This window comes from Heterocephalus glaber, unplaced genomic scaffold (assembly GCF_053883595.1).
Source record: "Heterocephalus glaber isolate CG9 unplaced genomic scaffold, H.glaber_assembly_v1.0 deba00001429, whole genome shotgun sequence".
Taxonomy (NCBI): Eukaryota; Metazoa; Chordata; class Mammalia; order Rodentia; family Bathyergidae; genus Heterocephalus; species Heterocephalus glaber.
In genome coordinates, this window is record NW_028258294.1 from 1,280,217 (window position 1) to 1,294,849 (window position 14,633).

At 37.7% G+C, this 14,633-nt stretch overlaps 1 protein-coding gene and 1 long non-coding RNA gene across 40 annotated transcripts in view; one reads left to right on the top strand and one right to left on the bottom strand.

Moving 5' to 3' along the window:
- The window catches only part of Dlg2 (discs large MAGUK scaffold protein 2), a 2,046,311-nt gene that overhangs the window by 246,174 nt on the left and 1,785,504 nt on the right, over positions 1-14,633 (bottom strand). The window lies entirely within an intron of this gene.
- The window catches only part of LOC147827837 (uncharacterized), a 110,885-nt gene continuing 99,391 nt past the window's right edge, over positions 3,140-14,633 (top strand). The window contains exon 1 of the long non-coding RNA XR_015451545.1: positions 3,140-3,466. This is a non-coding gene — a long non-coding RNA (uncharacterized LOC147827837). The remainder of the gene's footprint in view (positions 3,467-14,633) is intronic.

The following is a 14,633-nucleotide window of genomic DNA, read 5'->3' on the forward strand; positions in this document are numbered from 1 at the left end:
ACCATGTTTGCAAAGTCAGTGCTGACTTGGGGTAAGGATATACCAGCAAACCCTGCCAGCCTGACTTCCTCTTTTCTGTTTTTTCTCTTCTTTACTTTCTCTCCCTCTCTTCCTTTCCTCTCTCTCTCTCCCTCCCTCCTTCCCTTCCTTCCTTGTTTTCTTATCTTTTCTTAAACAAGTAGTTCACTCTAGTACAAAAGGATTAAGAGTTAGTATTGGTTTGTAAGATATTTTTAAATGAGTTTGGTGAATTGGAAATGATCCAGATATGTACAGTTTTGAATGCCTTCTGCTACTTTAGCAATGGTGTGAACTTGAGACTTTTCTTTTTTTTCTTTTCTGAGACTTTCCTTTTTTGAACCTCAGTTTTCTTATCTATAAAGAGGTAGAATTTGACCTATCTCCTAGGATGTTGAATATATGGAACAACTAATAACTAATACAAATACAGTAAGTCTCTGAATTATGAAAGAGTTCCACGTCAGGAGAACATTTGCAAATCAGATTCATTCACAATCAGATAGTCTTATATGGTACACCTGTGAAAGTTCACAACTCGAATGTTCATAAGTTGGGGACTTACTGTATAAGTATTTACTGCAAATCTGGCACAACTCTGTTAATGGTGCCTGTCATTGTTGCCTATAAAGGTAGAAGAGATGATTTGGATGGCATGTTTAGAAGCGAAAAGTCTGAGTCTGTGAAGGGCAGAAGGAAGCCAGATATGGCAGAAGTAGAGGAAATTGGGTCAACTTGCACTGCTCACTGTACCATACCCTTGCTGAGCTAGAGTCAGTGAAAACTTCCTTGTGTTGAATTCCTTGTGTTGAACTGAGGTTGGAGATGTTCTGATCTCTCTCTCCTAAGTACACAGGAAATTTTCCCTCAATTAGGCTGAGCTTCATGGACCAATAAAGTTCAATGAAGCATTACTTTTTAGATGTTTCAAGTTACTTTAGGTTTCTAGACCTGGACCAGAAGGAGATGCTAACAGATGAAGTTTTGCTAGATATTAGCAATTTTCTTGCAATCCATACAAACATTCTTAGAGGGGTAATAGAAAGAAAGAAAATACACTCTGTTAGTAAGGAATTGCATCCCTTCCCAAATGCACTATAAATGATAATATAATGATACACCAATCCAGTCCCCAGTGTGGAAAATACATTATCCTCTATGGCACATCTGTGCTGTTCGCTTCTCACAGACAAGGTGGATTTCTCATTTAACCTAGGAAAACCACGCACTCTTGCCTTTTAACCCAGTATCTTTAACTGGTAAAAGCTCATTACCTCTGTACACCACAAATATGTTTATAATGCAGGTAACTTATAGAGGAATATAAAGGGAATCTGTCTCCACATATAACAGAAATTCTATAATCTGGCCTATAAACCTGAAGATGGACAGCAGACAAAACAGGACTTTATTAAGTAGTTGAATTATAATGTTTAATGTCAAGTATTAATGGAATGAGTACATAGAAAGCTTTCAGATTTTTAAAAAATATTTCAAATAATTTTGTCTTTTCCATGCCAGCTATCATGAAAAGCTTTGGCTTTTAGATGAGAACTCTGAAAAGCCATTTAAATAACCCACATAGATCTAACCTAATACTCATCATGCTGATGCTATTTATATTGGTGAAAAACAAGAAACAACCTAAACTAATAATGGCAAATTGGCTAAGCCAATGTGTTATTATATCCATATGATGGAATCTTAGATTTCTTGGGATTTTACTTCCACACACACACACACACACAAAGTAATAACATGAAATGCTCACAAAACAGTTAAATAAAAAATGTTATCAACTACAATGTATAGTATGATTCTAATTTATAGGATATAGGAAAAAAGTGGTAAAGACCTACCAAAAAAATCAAATATTACTTTTGGTTATTTAAAAAATTTTGTATAAATTAATATATTCCAATAAATACCATTTTAAGATATTTAATTTTCTAAGTGAAACTTTAGCAAGCAGTGGAAGTATAGAAGAGTCCATAGGAAAACATGAAAATTTGCTGACTTTAAAAATGTCGGTAGGATCAGGGATGTAGCTCAATGGTGCTGTGCCTCCCTGGCAGGCACAAGGTCCTGAGTTTGATTCTAGGTAACCCCCCTCAAATGTTTGTAGCCTGGCATTATGACACAGGCCTGTAATCCTGGCACTCTAGGAGGCTGAGGCAGAAGGATCGCAAGTTCAAGCCTAGCCTGTGTAACTTAGTGACTTAGTGGGATTCTGTCTCAAAATAAAAAAACATTGGGGATGTAGCTCAGTACAAAGGCTCTGGGTTCAATTCCCAGTACTACCAACACCAGAACACAGCAAAACAAGTAGTACTACTAATAATTGTAACAATAATGATGATGATGTTTGTGATCTATTTTAAATGACATTATCAAATATGCTATAATGATAGATGAGAAGTTGAATACATAATAAAATCTCTCCTATATACTTCATGCAGAAATAGGACTGAAATAAAATAAGTCAGAAAGTCAAAGTATTGGGGAAATTCTGTGTAGTAGAAATTATTGATCATTTCTTCTATCCTTAATATTTTATAAAATCTTAACCATAAACATGAAAGACCATTATAAGCAGAAAAATAGCTTTTAAAATATGTAACTCAGTGAGAAAAATTAAATCTTAAAGTGAGAGAAATATTAAGTCATCTAGACTTTCCTCTGACTTTGTGAATTCAAATCTATTTTACTTTCAATACTGCTAGCATTTTTAAATACAATATAAATCTAAGGGGAAAACATCCTATGTCAATTAAATAAGAAACATTCACAGTTCCTATTCATGTCCATTAGTTTTTTTTTAAAGTATGCCATTAAAAAATTTACAGATTCCATGACAATGAATTCTTTCTGAAAAATGAAAAACACAACAAAAAAATAGAACTACAGATTCAAAAACTTTAAAAAATCCATAATAGAGCTTTTGGAAAATAGGTCTAATGCCCGAACAGCAAAGAAAAGTATGTTTGCAGGCACTGTACAGACCAATAATATGCAATTTAAAATTTTTAAAGTCAACAAAAATTTCACTTAAAAATTCATTCAAAAATATTTATTAAAAGTTCCTATTATACAGTGGCAGTGTTACTTGAAGTGCCAGGGATATAGGAGTGGCTGCCACTGGTACTGGAGATGGTGCATTTCTCTCAGAGGACATGTGAAAGCAGTGGCTGGGGGACACTTGGCAGAGATGCCATAGAGGGAATTCAAAAACGTGATATGGCAGTGCTCTAGTTCTCAGTCTGGAATCTCTCATTCCCACCCTCCCTCGCTCCCCCCTCGCCATCTCCACTTCTGCCACCCGCTGGAAAGCAGTGCCTAATTCAAGGGCTTGCAGTCATTTAGGCAGAGGTTCACATGATAGGCCATTTTGAACAGTGATTCCAGGGAAGAGCAGAGAGAACCAGGGAGAATGAACAAGGAAAAGAAGGTAATATAAGATGTATCGCTGAGCTAGTCACTGCTGTGGACCACTGGGATTCACTGCCTCCAGGACCTTCTGAGGAGCCACACATAACACACTTCAGAACTTTCTATCCAAGGCACGAGGAGGAGCGCTTCTATTCTCCAGTTCCCTTCCCCTCTGATTGTCAAGGGTTGCCACATCGTGTGCCAACTCCCTTGTACTTCCAGTTTTGTGCATACCAGAGTGGTGAGTGTACCCCTGGGGAGAAGCAGCAGTAGGTGTGGCAGCTGGAGCAAAGTGGTATCAGGTTAGTTCTGTGTGAAGCTGTCAGCTGCTGCAGTGCTTGAGTTAGTTTGTAAGATTGAATGCTTTTGTTTGTTGGTTGGTTGGTTTTGAGACAGGGTCTCACTATGTAGTTCAGGCTGGCCTTGAATTCACTTTGTAGCCCAGGCTGGCCTCAAATCCATGGCAATCCTCTTGCCTCAGCTTCTCAAGTGCTGAGATAACAGGTGTGTACCACCCACATCTGGCTGTAAGACTGAATGTAAGAAGTGACGTCACCATTTACATTCCTCTCAGCCATAAGAAGGTATGCTAACAACAATACTGATTAACATTTATTGAGTTCCATAGAGTCACAAGCATATGCAAAGATATTTTGCATATGTTGTATTGCTTAATCCTCAGAGTCAACTCCCTGATGTAGCTTATATTTTTGCTTCAATTTTAAATATGAGTAAATAGTTTTCTAGAACCTAAATGGTTTGAGGTCATCAGTAAACAGCAGACAAAGATGAGGGTGAAGACTGGCAGTTGAGCCTAGAACATCACCTCTTACACAAATGTCTCATAAATGGGAAAGCAGAAGTAGGAATAAATTGCCCTTAGGAGTTCATGTTTCTACATATGTCTTTGAGCACAGTTTGAGTTGAGAGCAGAAACTGTGCCTTCCAGACTCATCTCCTCCAGTATAAGGGTGTAGTGAGTGTCCTTGAGACTAATTGTGTGTCTGTTCCTCCTGGAGGACTAGTGTTTCCTATGAGCAGCAACCATATCTAATCATCTTTATATCCCAGCCTGAATACATGGTTCAAAATTTGTTGACCCTAACAGGACAGAATTTTCGAGAAGGGAGGACATAATGCTTAAGAATGTTGACTATGTCAGATTGTCCTAAATTAGAGCTCAACCACTGATATCTATTAGTTATACAATCTTTATCAAACTACCTAATAATCATTTTAAGCCACAGGCTTTTCATCTGTAAAGTGGCATAATACTAACTATATTTTTTCACAAGGCTGTTGTAAAGATTATGTGATATGTATAAAAGCATTCATAGCTGGGCATGGTAGTGCATGCCAATAATCCCAGCACTTGGGAGGCTGAGGCAAGAGGACAGCCTCAGTTTGAGGTCAGCCTGCGTTACATAGTGAATTCAAGGCCAGCTTGAACTATATAGTGAGACCCTGTCTCAAAACACCAAACCAATTAACCAACAAACAAAAAAGCGACTTCATTATTAGTACCTGGCATATAGCAAACATGTAATAAATATAGCTATTATAGCTACTGTCATTATTATAAATTCTATACTTTCAGCATTTACACGATATATGACATCCTAAGCAATTCAAAGACCTTTATTGTAATGTCCTCAGTGGCACATGTGCAAAAACTTGCAGGGCACAAAGCTCCTAAGAGGAAGGCATGATATCTGGCTGGTGAATATTAAATGAGACAGTGGATCATATAGTTTTGACAGTAATCACTAGCCTACATGTTGAAAATAAACACTTTATAAATCATTAACATCTGATAGAAAACATCAGTGGCCCAAGTTCTGTCTGTAAACAAAGAAGAGAAGCAGCTATGTAATCTATGGAAGCTAAAAAGCCATAAAATAAACCCAGAAATCTGGGAATCATTTTTTTAAAAAATTGTTTTATTGGTACATTTTAGGTATACATTTACATTTATCATTGGGTGCTTGTACTTGTACATGATGTATCTTAGTTGTTATTTTTTTCCCCATTATCTGTGTGCCCTTCACTCCCTCAACCCTGCCCTATTTACATAGATTTCGTTTCCATTTTTTTTCTTTTCTCATAATTTTTCCTTTCTCTTCTTTCTTTTCCCCTTCCCCTCCCACCACCCCTACACCTTTGGACCTTTTCCTATTTCAAATTATCAATTATTCATTTTAATCATTTTAATTCTTATTTACACTTTCAGTTTCTCACACTAGAGAAACTATTCAGTATTTACATATGTGTGTCCTATTTATTTCACTTGAGTATGTCCTCAATATGCATCCATTTAGCTATAAATGTCTCTAGTTTCTCTTTCTTTATGGCTGAGTAGTACTCCATTTTATAAAAAAAACACACCTTCTTTATCCAGTTTCCAGTTGATGGGCACTTGGGCTGTTTCCAAGTTTTAGCTATTACAAACTGTGCCACTATAAACATGGGTGCATATATAGAGCTGTGGTATGATTCTTTTAATTCTTTGGGGAAGATACCCAGTAGGGGAATAGCTGGGTCAAACGGGACCTCTAGCCCTAGTTCTTTGAGGTATCTCCGTACTGATTTCCACAGTGGTTTCACCAGTCTGCACTCCCACCAACAATGGAGGAGGGTTCCTTTCTCTCCACACTCCCACCAGCATTTGTTATTGGCTGATTTCCTGATAGCAGTCATTCTTTCTGGGGTGAGGTGGAATCTCAGTGTTGTTTTCATCTGCATCTCTCGAATGTTCAGTGATACAGAACATTTTTCACGTATTTATTTGCTGCTTTTACTTCTTTGAGAAATGTCTGTTCATTTCAGAAGTCCATTTTTGTATTGGGTCTTTGAATTTAGGGGGTCTGATTTTTTTCAATTTTTTATATATTCTAGATAGCAGACCTTTGTCTGAGGTACAGCTGCTAAAATTTTTTTCCCACATTGTAGGTTGTCTCTTAGCTCTGTTGGTGGTTTCTCTTACAGTGAAGAAGTTTTTAATAAGATGAGATCTCTGGGGATCAATTTTAAGACAATTTGATTGTAAATAGGCCATAAGTACCCCTAAATTAAGTACAACTTGTGTTCAACTGTCAAGAATTGCTTATTTTGCATTCTTTTTTTTTTTTTGAGACAAGATCTCACTGTGCAGTCTATGCCAGGGTAGCCTTGAACTCCAGACTGGTCAAAAACTCATAGCAATACCTTTGCCTTAGCCTCTCAAGGGCTGGGATTATAAGCATGTACCACCATGTGGTTTATCCTTTTTTGTTTTATCACAGAACTATATATTGCCTTATAGTGCTTGCTTAGTTAATACTATTTTAATTATAATCTAAGATTAGATTTTGAAAATTTATTTTAGAGCTGTTATTTGATGGGATGTAGAACTCAAATTCTGATGAAAAATACTGACTAGTAGATGGTCTATGCCCAAGATTCTGTGGGTTCCTTTGGCTCATGACAAGAGACCTGGTTTGTGTCCCAGCTCTGTGACTTACTAGTTGAATAACCCTGAATAAATTATTTCCTAAGTATAATACATAATATGAGGGTGCTGGTGCCCATTTCCCTGACTTCACCTAATGATTTATTAGAACATAAGCAGAATGCTTGTCCTGTGGTAGGTACTCAGTCACTGCTAGTCCCTTCCCTTCACAAGGTAAGAGCTAAGTGTGGGGTAATTGGAGTAGCTGCCAATAACATTTATTCTCTTAGCCTCCCCCTCTAATCTAGACCATGAAATTCTTCATCAAAAAAGAATTTTCCTAAGAGAAGAAAAAAATTTCTCAATTCAGAGTGCCTATGACCAAGTTTTCCAAAATACATTTTTTTAAAAAAGAAGATTGCTCATTAAAGAGCAAGCCACACTGTAAAGTTCAGCTTAACTTCAGCTTGTTTTCTGGCCAACTAATCTAGGCAGACTTTTAAATCACACTGGCTGGAAAATGAATATAGTGTTTCATTTGGCATCATTGCAATTACTACCCTGGTGTTGGTAATATTCTTTAGACTGCCCAAAATGCTTAGTGGCTGAATGGCAAGTTAGAAGTTTAATTTGACTTTCTGAGCATCTGCAGGTTTTGTTTTCAACAAAGAACTTTCCTTAGGTTACATAATTCTTAACTTCTGCTGCAGAAGGTGAACTTTGACTCTTCAAATTAACTACTGGTATGCATCCTTAGGAGCAGAGGTTGTTGTACCTGGATTTGATTTCCTCCAAATTGTTTGGAATGTGATAATGACTCCTGACTTCCGTAGACATTCGGCAAAAGCAAGAAAATTCTAAACATAAGTAGGTAGTTACTGACAGCATAACTATGAGGTCTAAAATTCAGGCTCCAGTCCTTTCTAGTGTTACCCTTAAAGCACTGGATTGGTCTAATCCCCCTTACAGTTCCTGTTGTGGGTAGGCATTTTGAGAAGAAATTTAAAGAAAGGTGATAACCAGAGGGGAAAATGTAGCAGGATGAAAACTGGGCTCATGAAAGCAAACGAGAAAGGAACATGAGGTAAATACTGTCATGAGCTGTTCTGTCCAACACACAAAAATTGGATTGAATTATTCCAAGTTTGTAAGGTACTTTCCATCTACTCAAGAAGACACATAAAGCTAATAATTTCAATACAACCTGAAAAGTGCTAAGATGGAGAAGTTTAAGAACACAGAGAGGAGGGGCACTGAAAGGAGAGAAAGGGTAATTGGAGACTAACAACAATATACAGTTTATACAACATGTTTCTATTTGCAAATGTAAACAGCAAAATCAAAGCTTATAATTGGCACAAGGACACTTATGCAGATAGTAGGACACGGACTACATTCAGGGCTCAGACTTGTATCTAAATTTTTAGACTCAAAACTTTTGTTTTTTTTCAGTAGTGACAGGAACTTGAGAGTACGTGGAGTTGGTTAATGTCAATATACCCCAGCAATAAAACTCAAATGTACTCCAGTACTGAAAAAATAAAATCGTATACAGCAGTAATAAATGCTGATAACTATCATTTGTAGTACTAGTCAATATAACATTTATAGAACAGTAACTGTACGCCAAGGTCTGTGCTAAACACCTAACATGGACTATCTCATTTATTCTATTTGCCCCTTTTGATGAATCAAACTTGAAGCTTAGGTTAGGTGACATGCCAAACTTCCCACACATGAGCTCTGCTGACTGTAAAACCAGTGTCTCAGCAGTCAACTCTCACATCTCTTATTGCAATACACATTCACAGTACCACATGCAATTCAAAATCAGATTCATATTCTTTCTTGTCTCACGTACACATCGAGAATTAGACAAAGATAACTCATCAAAGCCCATAATATCACAGATAAGCTGTTGAAAGGGATAAGGTCTGTTAATATGGGCTGGGACCTGCAGATACTGTGACCAGCCTCTAAGGTCTACACTGCTGGAGGTTAGATAACCAGTCTCCCAGTTTCTCATGGCATTATTTGGTGCAAAAGGAGGTCTTCCCAGGTAACAGGATGACGTCTGTGTGTGCCTTGACGTCAAATGAGTCACTAGACTGGCATCATGCAGCAGGCACCTCACTGCAGATCAAGTTCAGCCTGTAGGAGTCCTGCAAGTTTCCTGATGAATTTTTTATTTATTCTGGAGTAATTGCTCTTGACACTTGGGGCTGACTAATAGCTATGTGCAACCAAGATAAGTACCCAGTGAGCCAGCTTTCATAATTGCAAAGATATAGGCAGAAAAACATAACTGAACACTTACATGAAGGTCATCATGTAACCATGTCTAGACTCCAGTCAGAGAGGGAAAAAATAAAAGAGCATGGGTGTTTCTGTTGCTTGCCTTTGTATGAGGACTTACAGGGAGCCTTGCTCTAAGTATGTTACATGGGCAAAAGCAGCAGAAGCAGCAGCTGCCCTGGGAGCTTCCTAAAATTGAAGGAGCTCAAGCCTCTCCTAGGTGCAAGAATTAGAATCTGTATTTTGATAGGATCCCTAGGCAGGTAATTAATTTATACATTAACATTTGAGAAGCCCTGGTATAGAAAATTCACATTCTCACTTTTAAGGATTTATGTAGCTCAGTGGTAGAGTACCTGCCCAGCATGTGCAAGGATCTTGATTCAATTCTCAGCACTATGAAAAAGAAAAATAAGATTTAAGCTGGGGACCTGGTGGTGCACACCTGCAATCCCAGCACTTAGGAGGCTGTGGCAGGAGGACTGGGAGTTCAAGACCGGCCTGGGCTACATAGCAAGTTCAAGTCTAGCCTGGATGTTCTAGTGAGATCCTGTCTCAAAAAGATTATTGCTTATTAGATATTGAATAGAAAACTAAACTAACATAAAAAGGAAAAGATAACTGAATATGGTAGATCATCATATCAGTTACACAATGGTTTCACATGTTTTTCCACTTTGATCTTTAAAACAACATTTAAAATCTTATCTGTCTTTTCCCAGATAAAAGCATTATCCAATGAGAGTTAAAAGATCTCACCTCTAGAAGAATTTGACCCTACATAGCCCAGCTCTAGATTTTAAAATTGTTCCAGTAAGCCCCTCACCTCATAAGAGGGATGCAGATGGTCACTTTAACTTGAACTGGTAAGAAAAAGCAGGACTTCAACTGAGACTTGAAGAATGGGTAAGGTTTACAAAAGGTTTGGGACAGAGAAACTTCAGGAAAAAGAAATACTTGGAGATAGGCATGAGGATGCATTTCTCAGGAGAAGGCTGAAGAAAATATTAAATGTAGTTTGCATCTCCGCCTGACGGGTGGGAAGACAGAGTAAAGTAATGATGAAAGCTGGGCCATGGAAGGCCTTGGGAGCTGGATCAGAGTGAGGGGCTGGTTGGCAACTCAAAGAAAGAGTGGCATAAGGAATGTATTTTCAGAATATTCCAGTGTCATTCACTAAGGTTTTTTGGGGTAGATTTTAATATGCACTACAAAATGTGATTTTAAACTGAGAAGTGACTAAATTCTAAGACACACTTTAGAAAACACATTGCCCTGTGGCAGTTGCACCATTTGTAATTCTGCACCTGCTTCATCAACTGCAGGCTGTATCCCAGGAGACCAGACTTTGGTTTCTGACCAGGTCATGCAGTATTGGCTGGAGCACTTGAGAATGAGAGAGCCTTGGCTAGGAACACAGATGTCCTCCAAGATGATTCATCTCTAGACATGCCAAGCATGTGGGATATGTAAAGCTGTCAGAGTAGACCTGAAAATATACACTGCTAGGTTGGTCAGTGTGTTCCAAGCGAGACACGCTTTCCTACTAAGCGTCACATATCCAAAGCAACCTGATTCCTAAGCAATTTCTTAAAACAAGTGGTTGCTGTTTAAGAACAAGAAACACAGATGTAACTATAAAAATACTTTAAAATACCATTTTAATCTTATGAAAAGATTTTAAAAAGAGAGAGGAGAAAGAAAAGGAAGGAAAACTGAAGTAGACAGGGACTAAGATAGAGCCAGACTCACCAAAAAGATAAAAAAGTAAAAAGAGAAGACGTGGTGAGAAGACCCTTCACTGAGACTTATCAGACTTCTTCATACCTAATTTTTCTTTAATAATGCTCTAACTTCTTGTGGTACATATTACATTCATTTCAAAGATAAGGAAACTGATACTATTAGAGATTAAGTAATTTGTTTAAGATGATTTTGGATGGTAAGTGGTAGAGGAAGAATTCAAACATTTAACCCATTCATCTCCCAGGAGACACTGCAGAGAACATCAGTCAAATGCTATGCTGGGTTACTTAACTTCTCCAGCATTAATATCTGTTCCTTCACCTGAAAAATTAGATGGCAGTTGTAAAGTTGCTGAATACAATAAATACCACAATAATAGCTATCATCATAGGATCAGTTAATTTGCTGCTAATAGCTATGACTTTAAATCTTTCCCTCTTGTTTCCAGTATGAGGGTCAAAAATTTTCATGAATCCTTGGCATTTTGGCAAAGAATCCTTAAATTCACCTGGCACCAAACATTTTAGACTGAATCAGTATTTCCAACGTATCTGTCCTACTAAATTAAATGTACACAGGTTGCACTATGACTATTTAAAGTTTATTCAATGAGTCATTGCATCATTGGGCATTATCTCTATCAACAGAACCTAAACATATAAGCACTGTCAAGTAATTAAAATGGGGAGTCCTCAAGCTGGGCACAGTAGCACATACCAGGGCTCTGGAGACAGAAGGAGAATCCTTGTGAACTTAAGGCCATCCTGGGCTACATAGTGAGTTCAAGGCCAGCTTGAACATAGCAAGTCCTTGCTCAAAAACAAAAGAAAACAACAACAAAAAGGAATCTTAGTGTTCAAAAGACCCTGGAACCATCATGAATTTAATCTTGATAGAACTGCACACTGAAGAGGGCAGGGAGAGCAGCCAGCTGAGGCCTAAATCCTTCTTCTCTACTTCTTAGACCCCAAATCCCCATCTCTGTATTCCTAATTGTACTCCCTTCTATCCATTCTTTTCATGGCAAAGAGATGGGAATTTTTTTACTAATGGTAAAACTGATCTTGCTTCAAACCACTTAATTGGCCTTATTGCTTCAGATTAAACATCAAACATGGCAATACAGTTCCTTCTGTGATCTGGGTCCTCCTACTAATCCAGGCCTCACAGACACGGTCTAAGATTCAGTTTATTCATCTACTTTCACATCCCAGTACAGGCAGAGAGCTCTCTCTCACTAATCTACTTTTCTATTCATCATTTCTTCTTTTCACTCTTCAGTGCTGACTTGTCAATAGTTCACACCTCAGCTCTGACATTTCTTCTCCTTAGGGGGTCTTCTCTGATCACCTCCTCTTGCTGAGCAAAGAGTTCCTCCCTCAGCAACCTGGAAGATCCCTGCAGTACTGGTAACAGCCAGATTTGAAGCTCTGTAATGAAGAGCATGTTTAATTTTTCTCCAGTGTCTAGCACTATGCCTAGCACATAATGTAACAGAGACACAGTAGGGATCTGCTGGGTACATTTTAAAACTTCAAAATTGGGAAGCACAGTTTTTCTCCCCGTTTGGAGTTGTTTTAATTCTCTGCAGAAGCACACATCAATGAATCTATAGTCAGACCCCCAAGCATTGAGACAATTGAGAAAGAAGACAACAGAGTCATTAACAGTGACCGCAGGGAGCCAACAGCCCTTGAAGCAGGTCCCTCGGGCTGTTAGCCAGGTCTCTCACCTGCAGGCCCTGGCTTTCCTACCTGGCCACTGGAATTAATACAGTTGCTCAGATTTTCATTACAGGAACTTCAGTGTTTTTTTTTTGGTACCGGGGATCAAACTCGGAACCTTGCGCTTTCGAGGCAGGCACCAGAACCACTGAGCTAAATCCCTGGCCCAACTTCAGCATTTTTATAAGGAACTGATGATAAAAATCTATAGTTCAATGCGCATTGCTTTAGATGTGTAATTAGCCCTTTGTCTCTGCAGGTCCTGCATATTATGGAGTCAACCAAATTTGGATTGAAAATATTGAAGAAAAATAATATTGTATCTGTACTGGAGAAGTACAGACATTTTTCTTGTCACTACTCCCTAAACAATACAGTATAACAACTCTTTACATAGCATTTAGATTTTATTAGAAAGTATAAGAAATCTAGAGATTATTTAGAAGTATACAGGAGAACAATATGGAGGTTCCTCAAAAAATTATAAATGGATTCACCATATGATCCAAATATCCCACTTATGTGATATATCCAAAGGAAATGAAAACAGTGTATCAGGGATACAAATGAGTGGATAAAGAAAATTTCACACACACATGTACACGTGTGTGCACACACAAATATTATTCAGCCATAATTAAAATATACGTGCTGCTGAAGCGAGTACTTTTTGTATTACAACAGATGGAAATGGAGGACATTATATTAAAAGAAATAAGCCAGGCACAGAAAGACAAGTATCACATGTTCTCTCTGATATATAGAGGCTAACAAAAGTTGACCTGACTATATATATTCACATGTTAAAATATCACACTAATATGTACAATTAATACATGCTTAAAATAAATTATATAAAAAGTATATAAGAGGAAGTATATCAGTTATATAAAAAGACTGCCATTTTTTATAAGAGATTTCAGCATCTGCATATTTGAGAATCTCTGAAAGGGAGCAAGGGTATTGTACCCTGGAACCAATTCCCTGTAGATATCAAGGGATGAATATATTTTGTTTTAACATGAGAATTATATAAGACCTGTGGTTTTGCATGCACAAACTATTTTAAGACCTTTCTAATGGCTCTTCAAACTGTATCCCAAAAAGAATTAGTTCACTGACATGGATTATATTCATTTTGCAAACAGAAATCAGAACATGCCTGCAATGTCAGCTATTTCAGAGGCTCAGCAGGAGAATCATGTCTAGGTGAACTTGGGCATTTAATGAGATCTCATCTCAAAATGAAGAATAAGAAAGGATGGGGATGTAGCTCAAGAGCTCCTAGGTTCAGTTCCCAGTACCCCTGCCCCCCGCCCACTGAACACTTAGAAATAGAAGTCAAAGGATGATTTCCTTATGAGCACATGACTGAAAACTTTGGAAAAGGGATGTTTTCATTCTCTAGTTCTACTTCCTCTGTCTTGTTCTACCATGGAAAATTCTCTTACATCATCTTTAATACTCTATTGCTTTGGGGTTTTTATGAATGTCTTCTACTAGACTTTAAGCTCCTTGCAGAAAGGGTCTAGGTCTCATTTGTCTTTTTTGTCCCCAGCTTAGGTCCTAGAATTATGTAGGGATACCAAAAATGTTACTGCAATATTCTCCCAACTCTTAAAAATACTCTTGCCAACCATGTTCTCAGGCTTATTGTCAGGGAACATCCCTGTGCTGTGATTTATTGAAGAGAAATCTCAGCTTCAAAGGAAACTGAAGTATTTTCTAGTACTCTCCACCTCTCCCCTCTTGAGTCTATCTACTAATCTTATACTGCACTTTAACTTCTTCAGTGAGAGGGAGTTCCTGTCTTTTCAAGGAAGTGCAGAGTGTCTTTCAACTTTAAAAAGTCCTAGCTTTTACTTTTGAAGCCATACAAGGAAAGGACTTTTGCATAGTTGGCTCCCAACACTATACCAGTAAAGCTGATTATAAGCAATCTTCTGCAATTTTAATTTTTAAAAAAAAATCTTCTAGCATAAATGATTTAAGCT